We start from the raw sequence: 17,091 nt of genomic DNA, 5'->3' as shown, positions 1-17,091 counted from the left end.
AGTCTTCTGTGCAGGTGCTCAGGGCCAAGGCCCCTCCCCTGCTCTGCCTTCCGACAGCTCCTTATCGTAAATCAGAATTTGGAAAAGACAAACCTTCTAACAGAGGACTCTTTCAAACAGAGTCGTTGCGGCTGGCAGGAAGCCACAGCTAGTTCATCTCAGCCATTGGTCTTCACGTGACCAAGCACTTAATTGGCTGCCGTGGTTCCTGGCCTCTGTCGGTCTCAAAATACAATGGAGTGCACCTCCGAGGGTGAAGTCAAACCGCTGTGTTAGCAGCACCCAAGTGACCTCCCCAGGGTGCAATCCTGTGTGTGGAGGTCCTGGGCTGCCCAGACAACAAGCCCCCCCCCCCCCGCTGATGTGGTCCAAAGGAAAGCAGAGGAAGACGTTTGGCACCAGCTTGGCTGCAGGATTTGCTATAATAATAATAATAATAATAATAATAATAATAATAATAATAATAATAATAATAATAATAGTTGTTGTTGTTGTTGTTGTTGTTGTTCAGTCATTCAGTCGTGTCCAACTCTTCATGACCCCATGGACCAGAGCACGCCAGGCACTCCTGTCTTCCACTGCCTCCCGCAGTTTGGTCAGACTCATGTTAGTAGCTTCGAGAACACTGTCCAACCATCTCGTCCTCTGCTGTCCCCTTCTCCTTGTCTACAGCTGATGAAAACCCCAAAGTTGAAATTGTTAATTTGGGGTTCTCATCAGCTGTGCACCATAATCATCACAATTATAACAAATAAAGGCTTGACATATCTCACTTTGCATGTCATGAGTCTATCTCATATATTAAACTCCAGTAGCTAATGAAAACAATTGCTTACATAAATGGACTTTTCCACGATATTCTAATTTTTCGAGTTTCACCTGTATATAAGCAGTTGCTTTGCGCCTGTTTCCCAGTTATGTAGTTCAAAAAAGGTTCTTGCTGTTATCACTGTGTTTTGCCTTGTGGGAACCCACCTACACTTCAGATCCATCGACTCCCTTCGCCTTGTTTAGCCAGTCGGTCCAGGCCATTTCCCAGAGATCCATCTACTTTGTATCCAAAAGGTTCAAATCCCCAGCATCTCCACTTAAAAGTCTCGCAGGCACCAGATGTTGTGAATTACCTTTCTCTGCTGCAGACCCCTGAGCTTCTGCCAGCCAGAGCAGGCAATATTGGGCTAGATGGGTCCATGGACTGGCTTAGAGCAAGGTGACTTCATGCAATCACAAGGTCTCCCATCCTGCCATTGACCATACCTGAGAACTCAGCTAGGCTAGGCACCCAGAGATGGGTGGGGCTGACCGCTCTCTGCTAACAAATTCAGTGACCTGGAATAGCTATCAGGGGTGTGGACCGAAGAATTGACTCAGCGATCGCCTTCCTGGGTAAACAAGGCCTTGCTGTTTGGGCAGAGCCAAGGCAAACTTAACGTTTCAGGTGTCCAAGATCATGACGGGCGAGTTCGGTTCCAAGGTTTTGGTACTAGGATATAAGGCACTGTACTGCTGAGGACCAGGTGACATGAGAAACCGCCTAAATATCCAGTAGGTCACTGCATTCTGCAGGAGAGTTTCTCTTCCAAGTCCCGGAAAAATCAGAAACTTGCTGTACAGGAAGTCGGAGCAAGGCTCTCAGTGTGGCCTCCCCTGTTTGAGGGAACAGGGTCCATGTTGAGATACAACAGGCACCATAAAGACATAAGGAGAGTTTGCTGGATCAGGCCAGTAGCCCATCTAGTCTAGCATCCTGTTCTCACAGGGGACAACCAGAGCCAGTGTGGTGTAGTGGTTAAGAGCGGTAGACTCGTAATCTGGTGAACCGGGTTCGCGTCCCCGCTCCTCCACATGCAGCTGCTGGGTGACCTTGGGCTAGTCACACTTCTTTAAAGTCTCTCAGCCCCATTCACCTCACAGAGTGTTTGTTGTGGGGGAGGAAGGGAGAAGGAGAATGTTAGCCGCTTGGAGACTCCTTCGGGTAGTGATAAAGCGGGATATCAAATCCAAACTCTTCTTCTTCTTCTCCTTCTCCTTCTTCTTCTTCTTCTTCTTCTTCGAAACCCACAAGCAGGATCTGAGCACAAGAACCGTCTCCCCTGCTGTGGTTTCCAGCATCTGTCATTCAGAAACATTGTCACCTCCAGCTATGGAGGCAAAGTAGAGCCATCCTGGCTAGGAGCCTTCAAGAGTCTCCTCCTCCTCCTCCATGAATTTGTCTAAACCTCTTTTAAAATAATCTAGGTGCTGGAGGAGACTCTTGAGAGTCCCATGGACTGCAAGAAGATCAAACCTCTCCATTCTGAAGGAAATCAGCCCTGAGTGCTCACTGGAAGAACAGATCCTGAAGCTGAGGCTCCAAGACTTTGGCCACCTCATGAGAAGAGAAGACTCCCTGAAAAAGACCCTGATGTTGGGAAAGATGGAGGGCACAAGGAGAAGAAGAAGAAGAAGAGTTTGGATTTGATATCCCGCTTTTCACTACCCGAAGGAGTCTCCAAGGAGCTAACAACAGCAGTTGTACTGTTTTGAAAACTATTTTAGCTCTCTTTATTGTATGTTTGCAAATCACCTTGAGACACATGTCCAAGGCAATTCGTGCATTTATTTGTTTAATAGCCACAGCAAATGTTTTCCGTTGTGTAGATGACCCATCCCTGAGCAGGATCACAGAACGACCTTCCACCCCAGTACCTCTTCTGTTCAATTGAACCCTCTCTGCTCACATGGCAAGGTGCACTGCACCTGCTCAGAGGCACTGTCACCTTTCCTATTGTTTTCCTCCCCTTAGCAGAGTCCTGGTATCAAAAGCGTGTTCTGGTGCCCAGCCTCAACTCCGGCCCCTTCCGGCTTCATTATACCCATTTCGCAGATTCACACCCTGGGCCTGAGGCCACTCCTTAGAGCAAGCTAAACCAGGCCTTGAGCAGCATCTCTGTGAGGCACATGATGAGACCTGGACGGCTGCATGCCATTTATTTGGACCCCTCTGTAGATGGCGCCCCTCCATTGCTGCCCATCAGACCCACAGCCAACCCCACCTGCCATTCTCCACATCTTCACAGAGTTCACCTTCAGCCAACAACCCTCCTTCGCTTGCAAAGCATCTCAGCATCTCCCTGGCATCACTTTGTGGGCTGTTGCTGCAAAGTCAGAGTGACCTCTGCCTGCAGGCTCTCCTGCACTAGCTGGGACCCCGGGGGGGGGGGGGACACTTAACAATATTGCCTCTTCAGAGGGAGAGTCATCTCACTGCCATTAGCTAATATTCAATGTCCCAGAGCTTGGCAAGGCTGAGCTCCGCAGAAGGCCAGCGGCCGGCCAGCTGGTGGAAGGAGAAAGAACTCAAAAGAGAAGAGGAGACCATTTGGATAGCATGGCAGGCGTCCCCATCTCACCAGTTAAACCACAGAGCCTAGGGCTTGCCGATCAGAAGGTCGGCGGTTCGAATCCCCGCGACGGAGTGAGCTCCCTTCGCTCGGTCCCTGCTCCTGCCCACCTAGCAGTTCGAAAGCACATCAAAGTGCAAGTAGATAAATAGGTACCGCTCCGGCGGGAAGGTAAACGGTGTTTCTGTGCGCTGCTCTGGTTCGCCAGAAGCGGCTTTGTCATGCTGGCCACATGACCCGGAAGCTGTATGCCGGTTCCCTCGGTCAGTAACGCGAGATGAGCGTCGCAACCCCAGAGTCGTCCGCGGACTGGACCTAGTGGTCAGGGGTCCCTTTACCTTAATATATATACACTGGATTGGTCCCCCCCCCTCCGCCATTTTGTATCCGAAAAATGTAAGGACAGAATGAGAGTTTGCTGGATCAGGCCAATGGCCCTTCTAGTCCAGTATCCTGTTCTCACAATGGCCAGCAAGATGCCTCAGGATCCGAGCATGAGAGCAACTCTCCGCTCCTGTGGTTTCCAGCAACTGGTATTCAGAACAATCGCTGCAGCCGCAGCCATCGGCAGCCCTCTCCTCATCCGTGAATTGGTCAAACCCTCCCTTAAAGCTATCCAAGGTGGTGGCCATCGCTGCCTCCTGTGGGAGGGAGTTCCACAGGTTAACCATGCACTTATTCCTGCATTGGCAGGGGGTTGGGCTGGATGACCCTTGGGATCCCTTCCAAATCTACGATCCTCCAACTTCATGAAGAAGTATTTCATTGAATTATTAGATATCTCAGAGTTCTTGCATTATGGAACAAGAGACTCCCCCACACCCCATAACTGGTCTTGGTCTCCCTCCAAACCCTCCACATGCAAGGCCAGGAGAAGCAAGAAATCCCCACTGCCCAGGTGGAAATCCTTGTGTTGACAGCACAATTGGCTTTTTCTCCCAACAGCCCTCAGCCTAACCTGGAATTTGTTTTGCACGATCTAAGTCTGCCTGGACCCACTTTAGGTTGGCTGCAAGCATCAGAACTTTCCACCATCCTCAGGTTTTTCTGCCCTCCCTCCCACACACCATCTTAAAATGCCATATTATTTCCTGTAATATCCAACCTCAAGGAACCCCAATCCTCGCCTGATATTTTTTGCTGATCCCAAGCAAGCTGTGGCTCCACTGTGACTTTTGAATTCCTCCTAACGGAGCGACGCAGCCCAATAGACAAATTTTACGTAACTTCCTTTTGCTTAATCTGCTTCCCCTCAGATTAAACTACCCCGCAGGTTGGTTGTGAAGCTGAAATGAGACAATTCAGTTATAAATAAATGGGGAGGGGGGGGGGAGAGAGCGCAGGCACGATATTTGGGCATGGATTCTCCCCCAACCCAAAAAGTATAGCTAATATATTCTCACAACCACATTGTGAAGCAGGCCAAGGCAAGAGTGTCAGGTGTGCTGGCCTGCTCAGCAAGCAGCTGTTTTGGACTCGGAGGAAAATCTGCAGTGCCCCAAAGACACACACACACACACGCACACACACACACACACAGAGAGAGAGAGAGAGAGAGACTGTCTCTCAATGCAGAGACAGTGCGATACATGGTTACACATCACTTGGGAAGACAGGCGAACTGATACCAGTGTACTGGAAGAAGCAAAGATCGCCAGTGTTGAAGCAATGATTCTTCAACATCAACTTCGTTGGACTGGTCATGTTGTGCGGATGCCTGATGATCGTCTTCCAAAGCAGCTACTCTATTCCGAACTTAATAATGGAAAGCGTAATGCTGGTGGTCAACAAAAGAGGTTTGAAAACTGTCTCAAGGTAAATCTTAAAAAATGTAGTATAAACACTGACAATTGGGAAAGCCTCTGCTCCTCAGCGAGGGGAGGGGTTCTGAGCGGGAGCCGGCTCCGGCATTGAGGTGGGGGCGTTTCGCCCCAGCCTTACCTTTCCCGCCGCCGCGCCGCACCCCTAGCAGTCAGCCAATAGGGCTGACTTGGGGGCAGGGTTTTGCTGCACCTGGGCAGCCGCGGAGGCCCCTCTCCGCCATTCTGCGTCGTTCCTGCACCGGATCATAGGTTGTTTCTTGGTTAGGACATTGCTATGGACTGCGGTTGGTCGCCTTGGTTGCGCAAGGGGCCTGGTAGGAGTTTTTGTCCAAGTGGCAAATTGGCACGGCCTCTTGGTTTTTCGCCTACCTCGTAGCAAATTGTCACAACTCTGTTAGATTGGCGGTTAGGCATTGGGTTTAGTGTGGTATCGGAGGGCAAGGTTCGGGCCATCGCCTAACCCTCCTAAATTTTGGGTATTCCGTAAAGGAATCCGGGGTCGTGGATCCTGTCCAATGCCCTGGTTGGCTAGGGGCCATGGCATGACCTCCGTGACTTCAGGGGGTGGAGCTTCCAGTTGTATCTTGCATCAACAGGCTCCACCCCATGGCGGTTAACCCTTGAGTGACTCCACACTCTGCGGGGGAGTCAACTATAGTCTGTTCAACCCAATGCCTAAGCCAATAGCACTCACACGCTGTAACCATAAAGTTTTGGCCTTTTTACCTCCATTTAACCTAAAATTTAAGTGTCGTTGTGTTTTATTCCTAACATGCGGGAGTAGGGTCCTCGAATCACAAACACTGGCCTGCGAGCGCTCCAGTTGGAGAACAGCCTTGACCAAAGGTGTCATGGACTTTGAAGACACTCGAACTCAGAATGCAAGGGAGAAATGTGCTAAGAGGAAGGCACGCTTGGCAAACCCTCACAGTGATCAACTCTCCCCCGGAAACCCATGTCCCCACTGTGGAAGGACGTGTGGATCCAGAATTGGCCCCCACAGTCACTTACGGACTCATTGTTAAAAGCATGTTTATGGAAGACAATCTTACTCAGCTACGAGTGATTGCCAAAGAAGGAGGAGGAGAGTGTCAGATGAAGATGTGGGAGACCAGGGTTCGAATTCCCGCCCCTGCCATGAAGCTCATTGGGTGTAACCTTGGGTCAGCTCCTCATTCTCAGCCTAACCTACCTCACAGGGTTGTTTTCGTAGGAGGAACAAGAGAACAATGTATGCCAACAGCGGCTCCTTGGAGGAAAAAAGTGGGATAGAATTGCAATCTCTTTCTCTCTCAATCTTTCTCTCTCCCCCCCACACAAATTCACACGCCTCTTCTCCTGACAGCACCACGACAGCTTCACCTTTCCAAAGGAGAAACTTTTATACAGTAACTGCAAGGAGAAAGACCCCCGGCTGCCCTTACCTGCGTCAGGTGCACAGCAACTTCTCTGCACGGATGTGCAGCGGGACAAAGTTTCAAGTTACCTGCCCAAACTGCCCTGCCGGGTCAGAGAAGCCTGATAAGGAAGTGCAGAGAGTGGCTTGCTGGGAGGCGGGGAGGCCGGCCAAGGCGTTCCCACGTAGGCAGGTGTCAGGGGAGGAGGGCTGGAAATGCTCCCTTTGTTATCGAGGCCACACAGGTGCGGAAGGAGCCCTCATTGGCACCTGGGTTGGGAGAGGGTGGAACCTCGGGTCACTTTGCACCTGTTTGGTTTGCAAGGTGCAGCTCTGGGTGAAGGAAAGACAACGCCCTGAGCCTGAGAAGTTAAAAACGGGGGGGGGGGGGTTGCATGGGGTTTCTGCAAATCTTCTACGCAAGCATATGCTTTTGCAATTATTAATTGATTAATTAATGAGATTTGCGGGTATAGGGAGGAATTTTAATTAGTTAAATTCAGGGCGGTTCACAACATATAAAAACAGAAATGCACAATAAAAAGAAAAACAGGCCAATATCTCGCCCTCCTTGCCGAAGCCCTATTTCTCTGGCTGCCAGAAATTAAACTTGTGAAGTGTGAAGTAGCGCCTCTGAGCATGCACAAAGTCTTTCTGTTGCCACATCAGCACATGGCTTGCAAAAAGAGCATGGCGCTTCCCCCCATGCGCCCGGCCCACAACTTTGTAAATGTGTGCAAAGGTGTCATGCCCGGAATAAACCTCTCCCGGCCGTCCGACAGAGCGTTTGCTGTTCTTACCAAGGTTTTAAGGGAGAACTGCATGCAAATGATGGGAGTGTTTGCAAAAGTCAGTCATAGCAGAGTTCACAGGCCACAGGCACATTCCGAGTGGGAAGGAAGAGGATTGCCAACTTTAGTTTTCATGACCGGGAGCTGAGCCCTTTGATGGTATGTTTGTTTGTGTTTGTTTGTTTGTTTGTTTGTTTGTTATTATGACCAAACAGCCAGCATGCACCCTTTGAAGGGAAAGGTTGCAGCAAACTTCACCTGAGCGATAGGCTTCAGTTAAAGGCGCAAGAGCACTCCAGGTCTTCCCTATGGCGAAGTTGGCAACCTGCCCAGGCAAGCAGCAGTAGAATGACAGAGGGTCATCTAGTCCAACCCCCTGCAATACAGGATCTTTGGGCCAACGTGGGGCTTGATACCACGTTCCTGAAATTAAGAGCCTCCTGCTCTACCGACAGAGATATTGCTGTAAACATGCATTTTAAACACACAAAATCAGTTGGTGGTGGCTGGTTTTTTTTTTTTTAAAAAAACTTTCTGATATTTTCTTTATTACATAAATTTTTATACCACTGCAATTTTTTAAAACAAAACTTCAAAGAATATAGGAATAACACTTTTAACATTTTTTTTTACAAAAATAACCAGAAATGAATTAAAAACACATCAGTGTTCCAAGATATCTGGGAATTCTGGTCTAAACGAAAAATGTTCTTAGAAGACAGGGAAAAGAGTCCAAGGAACCTGTCTGATATCAAGAGGCAGGGAGTTCCACAGTTTAGGTGTCGCCACACTAAAGCATAGATGCTACTGTTTGTGTAATGCTTTATTTGTTTTTGTTTGTTTTTACACTACTTGAGCGTTTTCATGATTAGAGGCCTAAAAGAATTGTGAATAAACAGGTAACTTCGGCCTGCCCCAAACACAGGGCTCACCTGCCTCTAGGGTGGCCAGCGGCTGATCTGCACAGATTGTCCTCTAGGGAAACCCTCGAAGGGGATGGAGGAACGGTTGCAGCATTTGGGACTTTTCGGTTTAGAAAAAAGGTTGTAAAAGGGGAGCAAGATCTGCTGGGATGTTCGTCCTGTGAGGCTGCCCCCCCCCAAAAAAATATTATGCTCAGGTTCTACAAATGTGCAAATAAAACCACTATCCTAAACACTCCTCGTTTCCACCAAGTTTCATTCCAAAGAAACTGAAATATCAGCAAGCACCTGGAGCCCCCGGGTCTCTCACATCTTAGAAATTGGGGCTGCATGGAGCAATAGGAAGCATTTGCACACATTGTATGCATTTATAGACACTACTGTATATATTAATTTTACGTGCATCTGCACTCCCTGGTTCCTAAAGCAACCAGCACATAAACAGATACATACAGCAATATATATAAATGTATAAAAATACTTCACTAATAATTATAATTTATGCTGCAGAAATGCAGAAGAGAATGAGGCCTTAGTCGTTTATTTGCATCGCATGCATAATTTTGCATATAACTAGCAGGGCTTTTGAAATGTTTTTATTAAAGTTTTCCAACAAGTTTAACATATTCAATACTAAATAAAAAACAACAACACAAATTACATTTATATTTTCTATAAGCCTCCCCTCCCCCTTCAGCTCCCCCCAAATTCCATTTCTGGTTTATCATGTATTCATTTCTTCTGCCTATAATTTTATATACCTTATATACTGAAATTAAGATTATACCTTATTACATTTTTTTAACGTTTCCTCCTCATATTTATATTTTTCTGTTTATATTAATTGATGGTAAGTGTCTTAATCAAATCCTGCAAGTGATCTGAAGAAGTGTGCATGCACACGAAAGCTCAAACCAATAAAAAAACTTAGTTGGTCTCTAAGGTGCTCTAAGGGACGTGGGTGGCGCTGTGGGTTAAACCACTGAGCCCAGGGCTTGCTGATCAGAAGGTTGGTGGATCAAATCCCCATGACGGGGTGAGCTCCCGTTGCTCGGTCCCTGCTCCTGCCAACCTAGCAGTTTGAAAGCACGAAGTGCAGTAGATAAATAGGTGCCACTCCAGCGGGAAGGTAAAGGGCATTCCGTGTGCTGTCTGGTTCGCCAGAAGAGCTTAGTCATGCTGGCCACATGACCTGGAAGCTGTACGCCGTTCCCTCGCCAGTAACACAAGATGAGCACCGCAACCCCAGAGTCGGACACGACTGGACCTAATGGTCAGGGATCCCCTTTACCTTTAAGGTGCTACTGGAAGGATTTTTGTTTTGTTTTGTTTTGTTTCTGTATATACATCGTGAAAGGTTCCCAGCATGTACTAGTAGGGCTTTTTAAGAAGAACACAGCAGCAGCAACAACAACAACACAAGGGACATAGACGTGAGAGGGTGCTCATTACAAGAGGTGGTCTGTGGGCATGGCTTCCTCAGGTTGAAATTCCCCTCCCACCACAGCTCACTTAGAATCAGAGTTGTAGGCTTGCCAACCTAGACAGCATCTTCAAAAGCAGAGACATCACCTTGCCGACAAAGGTCCGTATAGTTAAAGCTATGGTTTTCCCAGTAGTAATGTACGGAGTGAGAGCTGGACCATCAAGAAGGCTGATCGCCGAAGAATTGATGCTTTTGAATTATGGTGCTGGAGAGACTCTTGAGAGACCCATGGACTGCAAAAGATCCACTTATCCATCCTTAAGGAAATCAGCCCTGATGCTCACTGAAGGACAGATCCTGAAGCTGAGCTCCAGTACTTTGGCCACCTCATGATAAGAAACTCCCTAGAAAGACCCTGATGTTGGGAAAGATGGAGGGCACAAGGAGAAGGGGACAACAGAGGATGAGATGGTTGGACAGTGTTTCGAAGCTACTAACATGATTTGGCCAACTGCGAGAGGCAGTGAAGGATAGGCGTGCCTGGCGTGCTCTGGTCCATGGGGTCACGAAGAGTCGGACACGACTGAACAACTACAATGTTGCCAAGGGCTCCCGGGGTCATCTATCCCACCCCCGCTGCATTGCAGGACTCGCACTCGAACTATTCAGCCAGGACTTGCAGAATGCAAGCTCTGTGCTGCTAGTTGCACGGCTGAAAGCACTGCAGTGCTGGGCGATTTGCTGTGATGAGAAGGACTCGTTCTGCCCTGAGCTCTCTGGCTTTTTGTGATTGGCTGATGTCTTGTGTTGACCTTTCCTTTAAGCCTCAATACGTCAATGTGTCCAGAAGATGGCAGCAGACGGCTGCCCACGGGCTGGTGTGGATATACATGGGAACATGGTGATATAGTTCATTCCTTGTCCTCTATTCTTTCCTTAAAATAAAAAATAAAAATGAGCAGGGCTTTTATAGGCTTCTGGACCCCTTCCCCATTTAGATCCACCGGAACTCCAGGCCGACCCCTCCCCACCTCAGCGGTGCTTTCCGTCCCCTCCCTTGTGCCTGTCCCAGACACTTGTTCCCTCCTAAGCATCTAGATTTTTCCAAACTGAAAACCTGTAGCCAAAGACAGATGCACCCGGACAGAAACCTTTATGATTATCGATCGCTGCTGGCAAAGGGAGGGTCTGGGACTCTGGCAAGGATTTTTTGAGAGATGCCCTGACTTATCAATGAAAGTAAATGATGTGTTGCTCAGTTTTAGCTGCTGGCAGCCTGCAGAGAAAGAGTCCTTGGTTTGCACCTTGAGAACAGCCTGCAGTTCTGCATGAGTAATAAAATCTCTCTCTCCCTCTCCCTCCCTCCCTCTCTATTTCTCTCTCTCTCTCTCTCTCCCCCCGTCCCTCCCTCCCTCTCTCTCTCCCTCCCTCCCTCCCTCCTTCTCTCTCCTCTCCCTCCCTCCCCTCCCTCCCTCTCTCTCTCTCTCTCCCCTCCCTCCCTCCTCTCTATTTCTCTCTCTCCTCTCTCTCCCCGTCCCTCCCTCCCTCTCTCTCTCCCTCCCTCCCCTCCTCCTTCTCCCTCCCTCCCTCCCTCCCTCCCTCTCCTCTCTCTCTCCTCCCTCCCTCTCTATTTCTCTCTCTCTCTCTCCCCCCCCGTTCCCCTCTCCTCCCTCCCTCTCTCCTCCCCCTCCCTCCCTCCCTCCTTCTCCCTCCCTCCCCCCCTCCCCCTCCCCCTCTCCTCCCTCCCTCTCTCTCCTCCTCCCTCCCTCTCCTCTCCCTCTCTCCCCTCTCTCTCTCCTCTCCCTCTCCCTCTCTCCTCTCCTCTCCTCTCTCTCCCCGTCCCCCCTCCCTCCTCTCTCCTCTCCCTCCCTCCCTCCCTCCTTCTCCCTCCCTCCCTCCCTCCCTCCCTCCCTCTCTCTCTCTCCCTCCCTCCCTCTCTATTCTCTCTCTCTCTCTCCCCCCCCCCCGTCCCTCCCTCCCTCTCTCTCTCCCCTCCCTCCCTCCCTCCTTCTCTCTCCCTCCCTCCCTCCCTCCCTCCCTCCCTCCCTCTCTCTCTCTCTCTCCCTCCCCCCCTCTATTTCTCTCTTCTCTCTCTCTCCCCCCGTCCCTCCCTCCCTCTCTCCTCCCTCCCTCCCTCCCTCCTTCTCCCTCCCTCCCTCCCTCCCGCTCTCTCCCCTCCCTCCTCCTCCTCTCTCTCTCCTCTCTCTCTCTCTCCTCCCCTCTATTCTCCTCTCTCTCTCTCCTCCCTCCCTCCCTCTCTCTCTCCCTCCCTCCCTCCCTCCTCTCTCTCCCTCCCTCCCTCCTCTCCCTCCCTCCTCCCTCCCTCCCTCCCTCCCTCCCCTCTCTCTCTCTCCCTCCTCCCTCCCTCTCTATTTTCTTCTCTCTCTCTCCTCCTCTCCCCGTCCCTCCCTCCCTCTCTCTCCCCTCCTCCTCCCTCCCTCCTCTCTCCCTCCCTCCCTCCCTCCTTCTCCCTCCCTCCCTCCCTCCCCCCCTCCCTCCTTCTCTCTCCCTCCCTCCCTCCCTCCTTCTCCTCCCTCCCTCCCTCCCTCCCTCCCTCCCTCCCTCTCTCTCTCTCCTCTCCCTCCCTCCCTCTCTATTTCTCTCTCCTCTCTCTCCGTCCCTCCTCCCCCTCTCTCTCCCTCCCTCCCTCCCTCCTTCTCTCCCTCCCTCCCTCCCTCCTTCTCCTCCCTCCCCCCCTCCCTCCCTCCCTCCCTCCCCTCTCTCTCTCTCTCCCTCCTCCCTCTCTATTTCTCTCTCTCTCTCTCCCCTCTCCCTCCTCTCTCTCTCTCCCTCCCCGTCCCTCCCTCCCTCCTCTCTCCCTCCCTCCCTCCCTCCTCTCTCTCTCCCTCCCTCCCTCCCTCCCTCCCTCTCTCTCTCTCCCTCCCCCCTCCCTCTCTCTATTTTCTCTCTCCTCTCTCTCTGTCTCTCTCTCTCTCTCTCTCTCTCTCCCCTCCCTCCCTCCCTCCCTCCCTCCCCTCTCTCTCTCCCCCCCCCCTCTCTCTGTGTCTGTGTGTTGGAAATAAAAGGCACCATTATCCACCACCAAGATCACAGGGAGGGGCCATGGTGCAGTCAATGGTCCCTTTTGTAGAAACATAAAATGGTAGGGCAGGAAGGGGTCACTAGTGGTCCAACCCCCTGCAATGCAGGAATCACAGCCAAGGAATCCCATCCAACCTCTGCTTCAAAACCTCCAAGGAAGGAGAGCCCACCACCTTCTGAAGGAGACCGTTCCACTGTGGAACCGCTCTTACTTTCAGAAAGTTTCTTCTGATGTTTAGACTTTCTACTTTTTTTTTTTTTCTCTTTTCTTCTTCTTTTTTCCTTTTCCCAATTTTTCTTTCCCTTCCCCCTTTTTCTACTTTCTTTATAACCTTTTTCCGTTTGTCTTCTGAACCCCCTCTTAGGATTAGTCCTTCTTTTTAAATACCGTCAAATTATGTGCGGGTTGTATCTTTTCTTTATGTGTGCTTCGTAACTATTGTGTATTCTGTTTTTTGTTGTTTAATAATAATAAAAAATAGTTAGCGGGCTGATGTGAGTTGTAGTCTGAAATGTCCGGAGGGCATCAGTTTGGTGAAAACAGGAGGGGAGAATGTCTGGCTAGACCGGACTCCTGCTCTTTGACTCAGCATGAGTCAGCGTCGCGAGTTCGTCTCTATCAGGCTTTCGTGAATGAATTGCTTCTGGCGACGGGGGGAAGCTTCCTGAGTTCTTGAACCCGCTCTGCGCTGCTATTGATTCCTCTCAGATATATGTCCCTTCTCTTTGAGAGACGATGCCTGGTCTTTTGGGTATACTACCTGGCACGTTGACCGGGGGCAAACCATTCTGTGATCAGCTCCTCTCAAAACCAAGATCCCTAAAGCTACATCCTATGCATACTAGCTTCCAGGAGTCAAACTCAACAGGAGGAGGGAGAGAGGTTGTTTGTCTCTGCTGCTCCAGAGAAGCGGACACGGAGCGATGGATTCAAACTACAAGAAAGAAGATTCCACCTAAACATTAGGAAGAACTTCCTGACAGTGAGAGCTGTTGGACAGTGGGATTTGCTGCCAAGGATGTGGTGGAGTCTCCTTCTTTGGAGGTCTTTAAGCGGAGGCTTGACAGCCATCTGTCAGGAATGCTTGGATGGTGTTTCCTGCTTGGCAGGGGTTGGACGGATGGCCCTTGGGGTCTCTTCCAACTCTAGGATTCTAGGATTCTCTGACTTAATCTAAGCAACATCAGCTTCCCCAAACCTGAAACCCGCCAGAAGTGAGGGCAAAAGACTGTATATTGCCAGGAGTTGTTGTTGTTGTGTCATTTAGTTGTGTCCGGCTCTTTGTGACACCACGGACCAGAGCGCCAGGCCCTCTGTCTTCCACTGCCTCCCGCAGTTTGGTCAGACTCATGCTGGTAGCTTCGAGAACCCTGTCCAACCATCTCGTCCTCTGTCGCCCCCTTCTCCTTGTGCCCTCCATCTTTCCCAACATCAGGGTCTTTTCTAGGGAGTCTTCTCTTCTCATGAGGTGGCCAAAGTACTGGAGCCTCAACTTCAGGATCTGTCCTTCCAGTGAGCACTCAGGGCTGATTTCCTTCAGAATGGATAGGTTTGGTCTTCTTGCAGTCCATGGGACTCTCAAGAGTCTCCTCCAGCACCAGAATTCAAAAGCATCAATTCTTCGGCGATCGCCTTCTTTATGGGCCAGGGAGAATTAACTGTGGGGTCCCACAGCGGGAAATCTCCATAAAATGGGGAGGGGGGGGAGAAGGGAAATAAAAGATCAAGCCGAGTTCAAATTAAAGGCCAGGCAGAATGGCTCTGTCTTACAGGCCTGGCGGAAGGAGGTTAAGTCCTGTAGGTCCTAGTCTTGTGGGACAGAGCATTCCACAAGGTCGGAGCCATCACTGAAAAGGCCCTGGCTCTGGTGGAAGATAGTCTGACTTCCTTAGGGCCTGGGACGTCTAAGCTATGTTTATTCATGGACCTTAAGGTCCTCTGCGGGGCATACCAGGAGAGGCGGTCCCGTAAATACGAGGGCCTACAGCCGAGTCCTGTCACTCTAACCACTAGGCCACACTGGCTGGGGTTGGCTGCACTGGATCCTACTTTCTGGCAGTGAGAAGGAGACAAGGAGGGCAGGATGCATGCCAGTTCAATATTATCAAGTAAGAAAAGATGTAAGCTGATCTCATCTCCCCCCCCCCTCACACACAAACCTTCCTTCTTCTGCTCAATTTGCCAGAAGATTTTGTTCCCATTGCAAAGGCAGAGAGCCAACATTATTTGTATAAAGGCTCGAGAGATAAGTGCAGGTTAAACAGGGTGAAATATGTCCAGTCAGAGAGGAGGTTTCTCCACTTCCATTTATTAAGTGTGCAAACCTCTGACATGCACTCAAAAGCTGAGTCGGAATATGCCCCCACTTTTTTTCCATTCGTGGGCTCCTCCAGAATCCCGATTTGCTTGCACAAAGCTTACATGGTGCTCAAACTGTGCCCACTCTTTGTTGTTTGTTAAACTATGGAACTCACTGCCACAGGAGGCAGCATGGCCACCAACCTGGGTGGTTTTGAAAGAGGACTGGGCAGATTCATAAAGGAGGAGAGGGCTATCGGTGGCTACCAGGCACCAATACTTCAGAAAACTAGAAACCACAGGAGGGGAGAGTGGCTCTTGTGCTAGAATCCTGCTTGTGGGTCTCTCCAATGTTCTTGTGATGTTCTGATTACGGGCAGTTACCCAACAAGGAACGTTTCATCCTGAATTGCTTTCAGAGTGTTGGCCTGTCTTCCCATTAATCTAGTAAGTAAAACTTTAATACGGTCAAAGACCAGCAGAAAAAAAAATACAGTTCAGTTCATAAGTTAGATTTCTCTATCTTGTAGTAATATTGGATATTACACGTTTTAAAATTGGCTATTAAAAACATGGCTATTAAAAGCTGAGTCTCTGTCGCCTCTCCACTGCTATAGGTTAACTGGGATCATTATCCTTGGTAGTTGCTTTCATCACGCATGTCTTATTCTTGATTCCCATTAGTTGATCCCACACTTTTCAGGGTCTGTGTCTGTCACCTTCCTAACCAGAAACAGGGGTGTGCGTGTTTCATGTGGATTTGTTGCACCGGGGAGAAAGAGCCCCTTAATCCATATTAACTGTGCAGACCCAAAGATTATTTGTTAAGTATTCATTGCCCTTCTTTCCCTGTCTTTTCTCCTAGGAGCTCAGAACGGAGAGGAGCCACCTTCAAATATCTCCAGGGCTGTCCCATGGAAGATGGAGCAAGCCTCCGCCCAGTATCCCCGAAGGAGCGTCTCCACCCCATTGTCCAGCCTGGACACTGAAGCCCACCTCCGAGGCCTTCTGGTGGTTCCCTCCCTGAGAGAAGCCAAGTTACAGGGAATCAGAGCAGAGGGCCTTCTCGGTGGCGGCGCCCGCCTTGTGGAATGCCCCTCCCACCAGATGTTCAAAGAGATAAACAACTATCTGATGTTTAGAAGAATCTGACGGCAGCCCTGTTTAGGGAAGTTTTTAATGTCTGGCATTTTAATGTATTTTAATCTTGTTGGAAGCCGCCCAGAGTGGGCGGGTACAAATAATAAGTTGTTGTGTTGTTTGTGTTGTTGTTATTGTTGTTGTTGTTACTCACTGGGTAGCAGTGGAATTTGCTGCCAAGGAGTGTGGTGGAGTCCTCCTTCTTTGGAGGTCTTTAAGCAAGGCTTGACAGCCATCTGTCAGGAATGCTTGATGGTGTTTCCTGCTTGGCAGGGGTTGGACTGGATGGCCCTTGGGGTCTCTTCCAACTCTAGATTCTATGATCTATGATTTTCAGCTGCTCCAGAAGGCAGGACCTGAACCAATGGATTCAAATTATAGGAAAGGAGATTCCGACTAACCAAGGAGAGTCTGCTGGATCAGGCCAATGGCCCACCTAGTCCAGCATCCAGTTCTCACAGCAGCAACCCAGATGCCTCTATGGGAATCCCGCAAACAGGACCCCTCCGGTCTTCCAGCAACTGGTATTCAGAAGCATTGCTGCTCCCAGCTGTGGAGGTACAGCATAGTCGTCCCGGCTAATAGCCATCGATTGCCCTAGGCATCTGGAAGGACTTTCTGAGGCTAAGAGCTATGGACTCCCTCGGAAGTTGGTGGACACTCCTACCTTGGAGGTCCTAAATCAGAAGTTGGATGGTCTTCTGTCAGGGATTCCTTGGCTGCGATTCCTGCATTGCAGGGGGTTGGACTAGATGACCCTTGGGGCCCCTGGCCAACTCCATGATTCTATTATTCTGTAACCCAGTGACGATTCACAGGGAGCACCACTAGTTGCAGACCTCGGTTCACACTGCCTCTGGATTCCCGC

Source organism: Lacerta agilis, chromosome 5 (genome assembly GCF_009819535.1).
Source record: "Lacerta agilis isolate rLacAgi1 chromosome 5, rLacAgi1.pri, whole genome shotgun sequence".
Lineage (NCBI taxonomy): Eukaryota > Metazoa > Chordata > Lepidosauria > Squamata > Lacertidae > Lacerta > Lacerta agilis.
The sequence above is the reverse complement of the archived record's forward strand: the minus strand, read 5'-3'. Positions refer to the sequence as shown.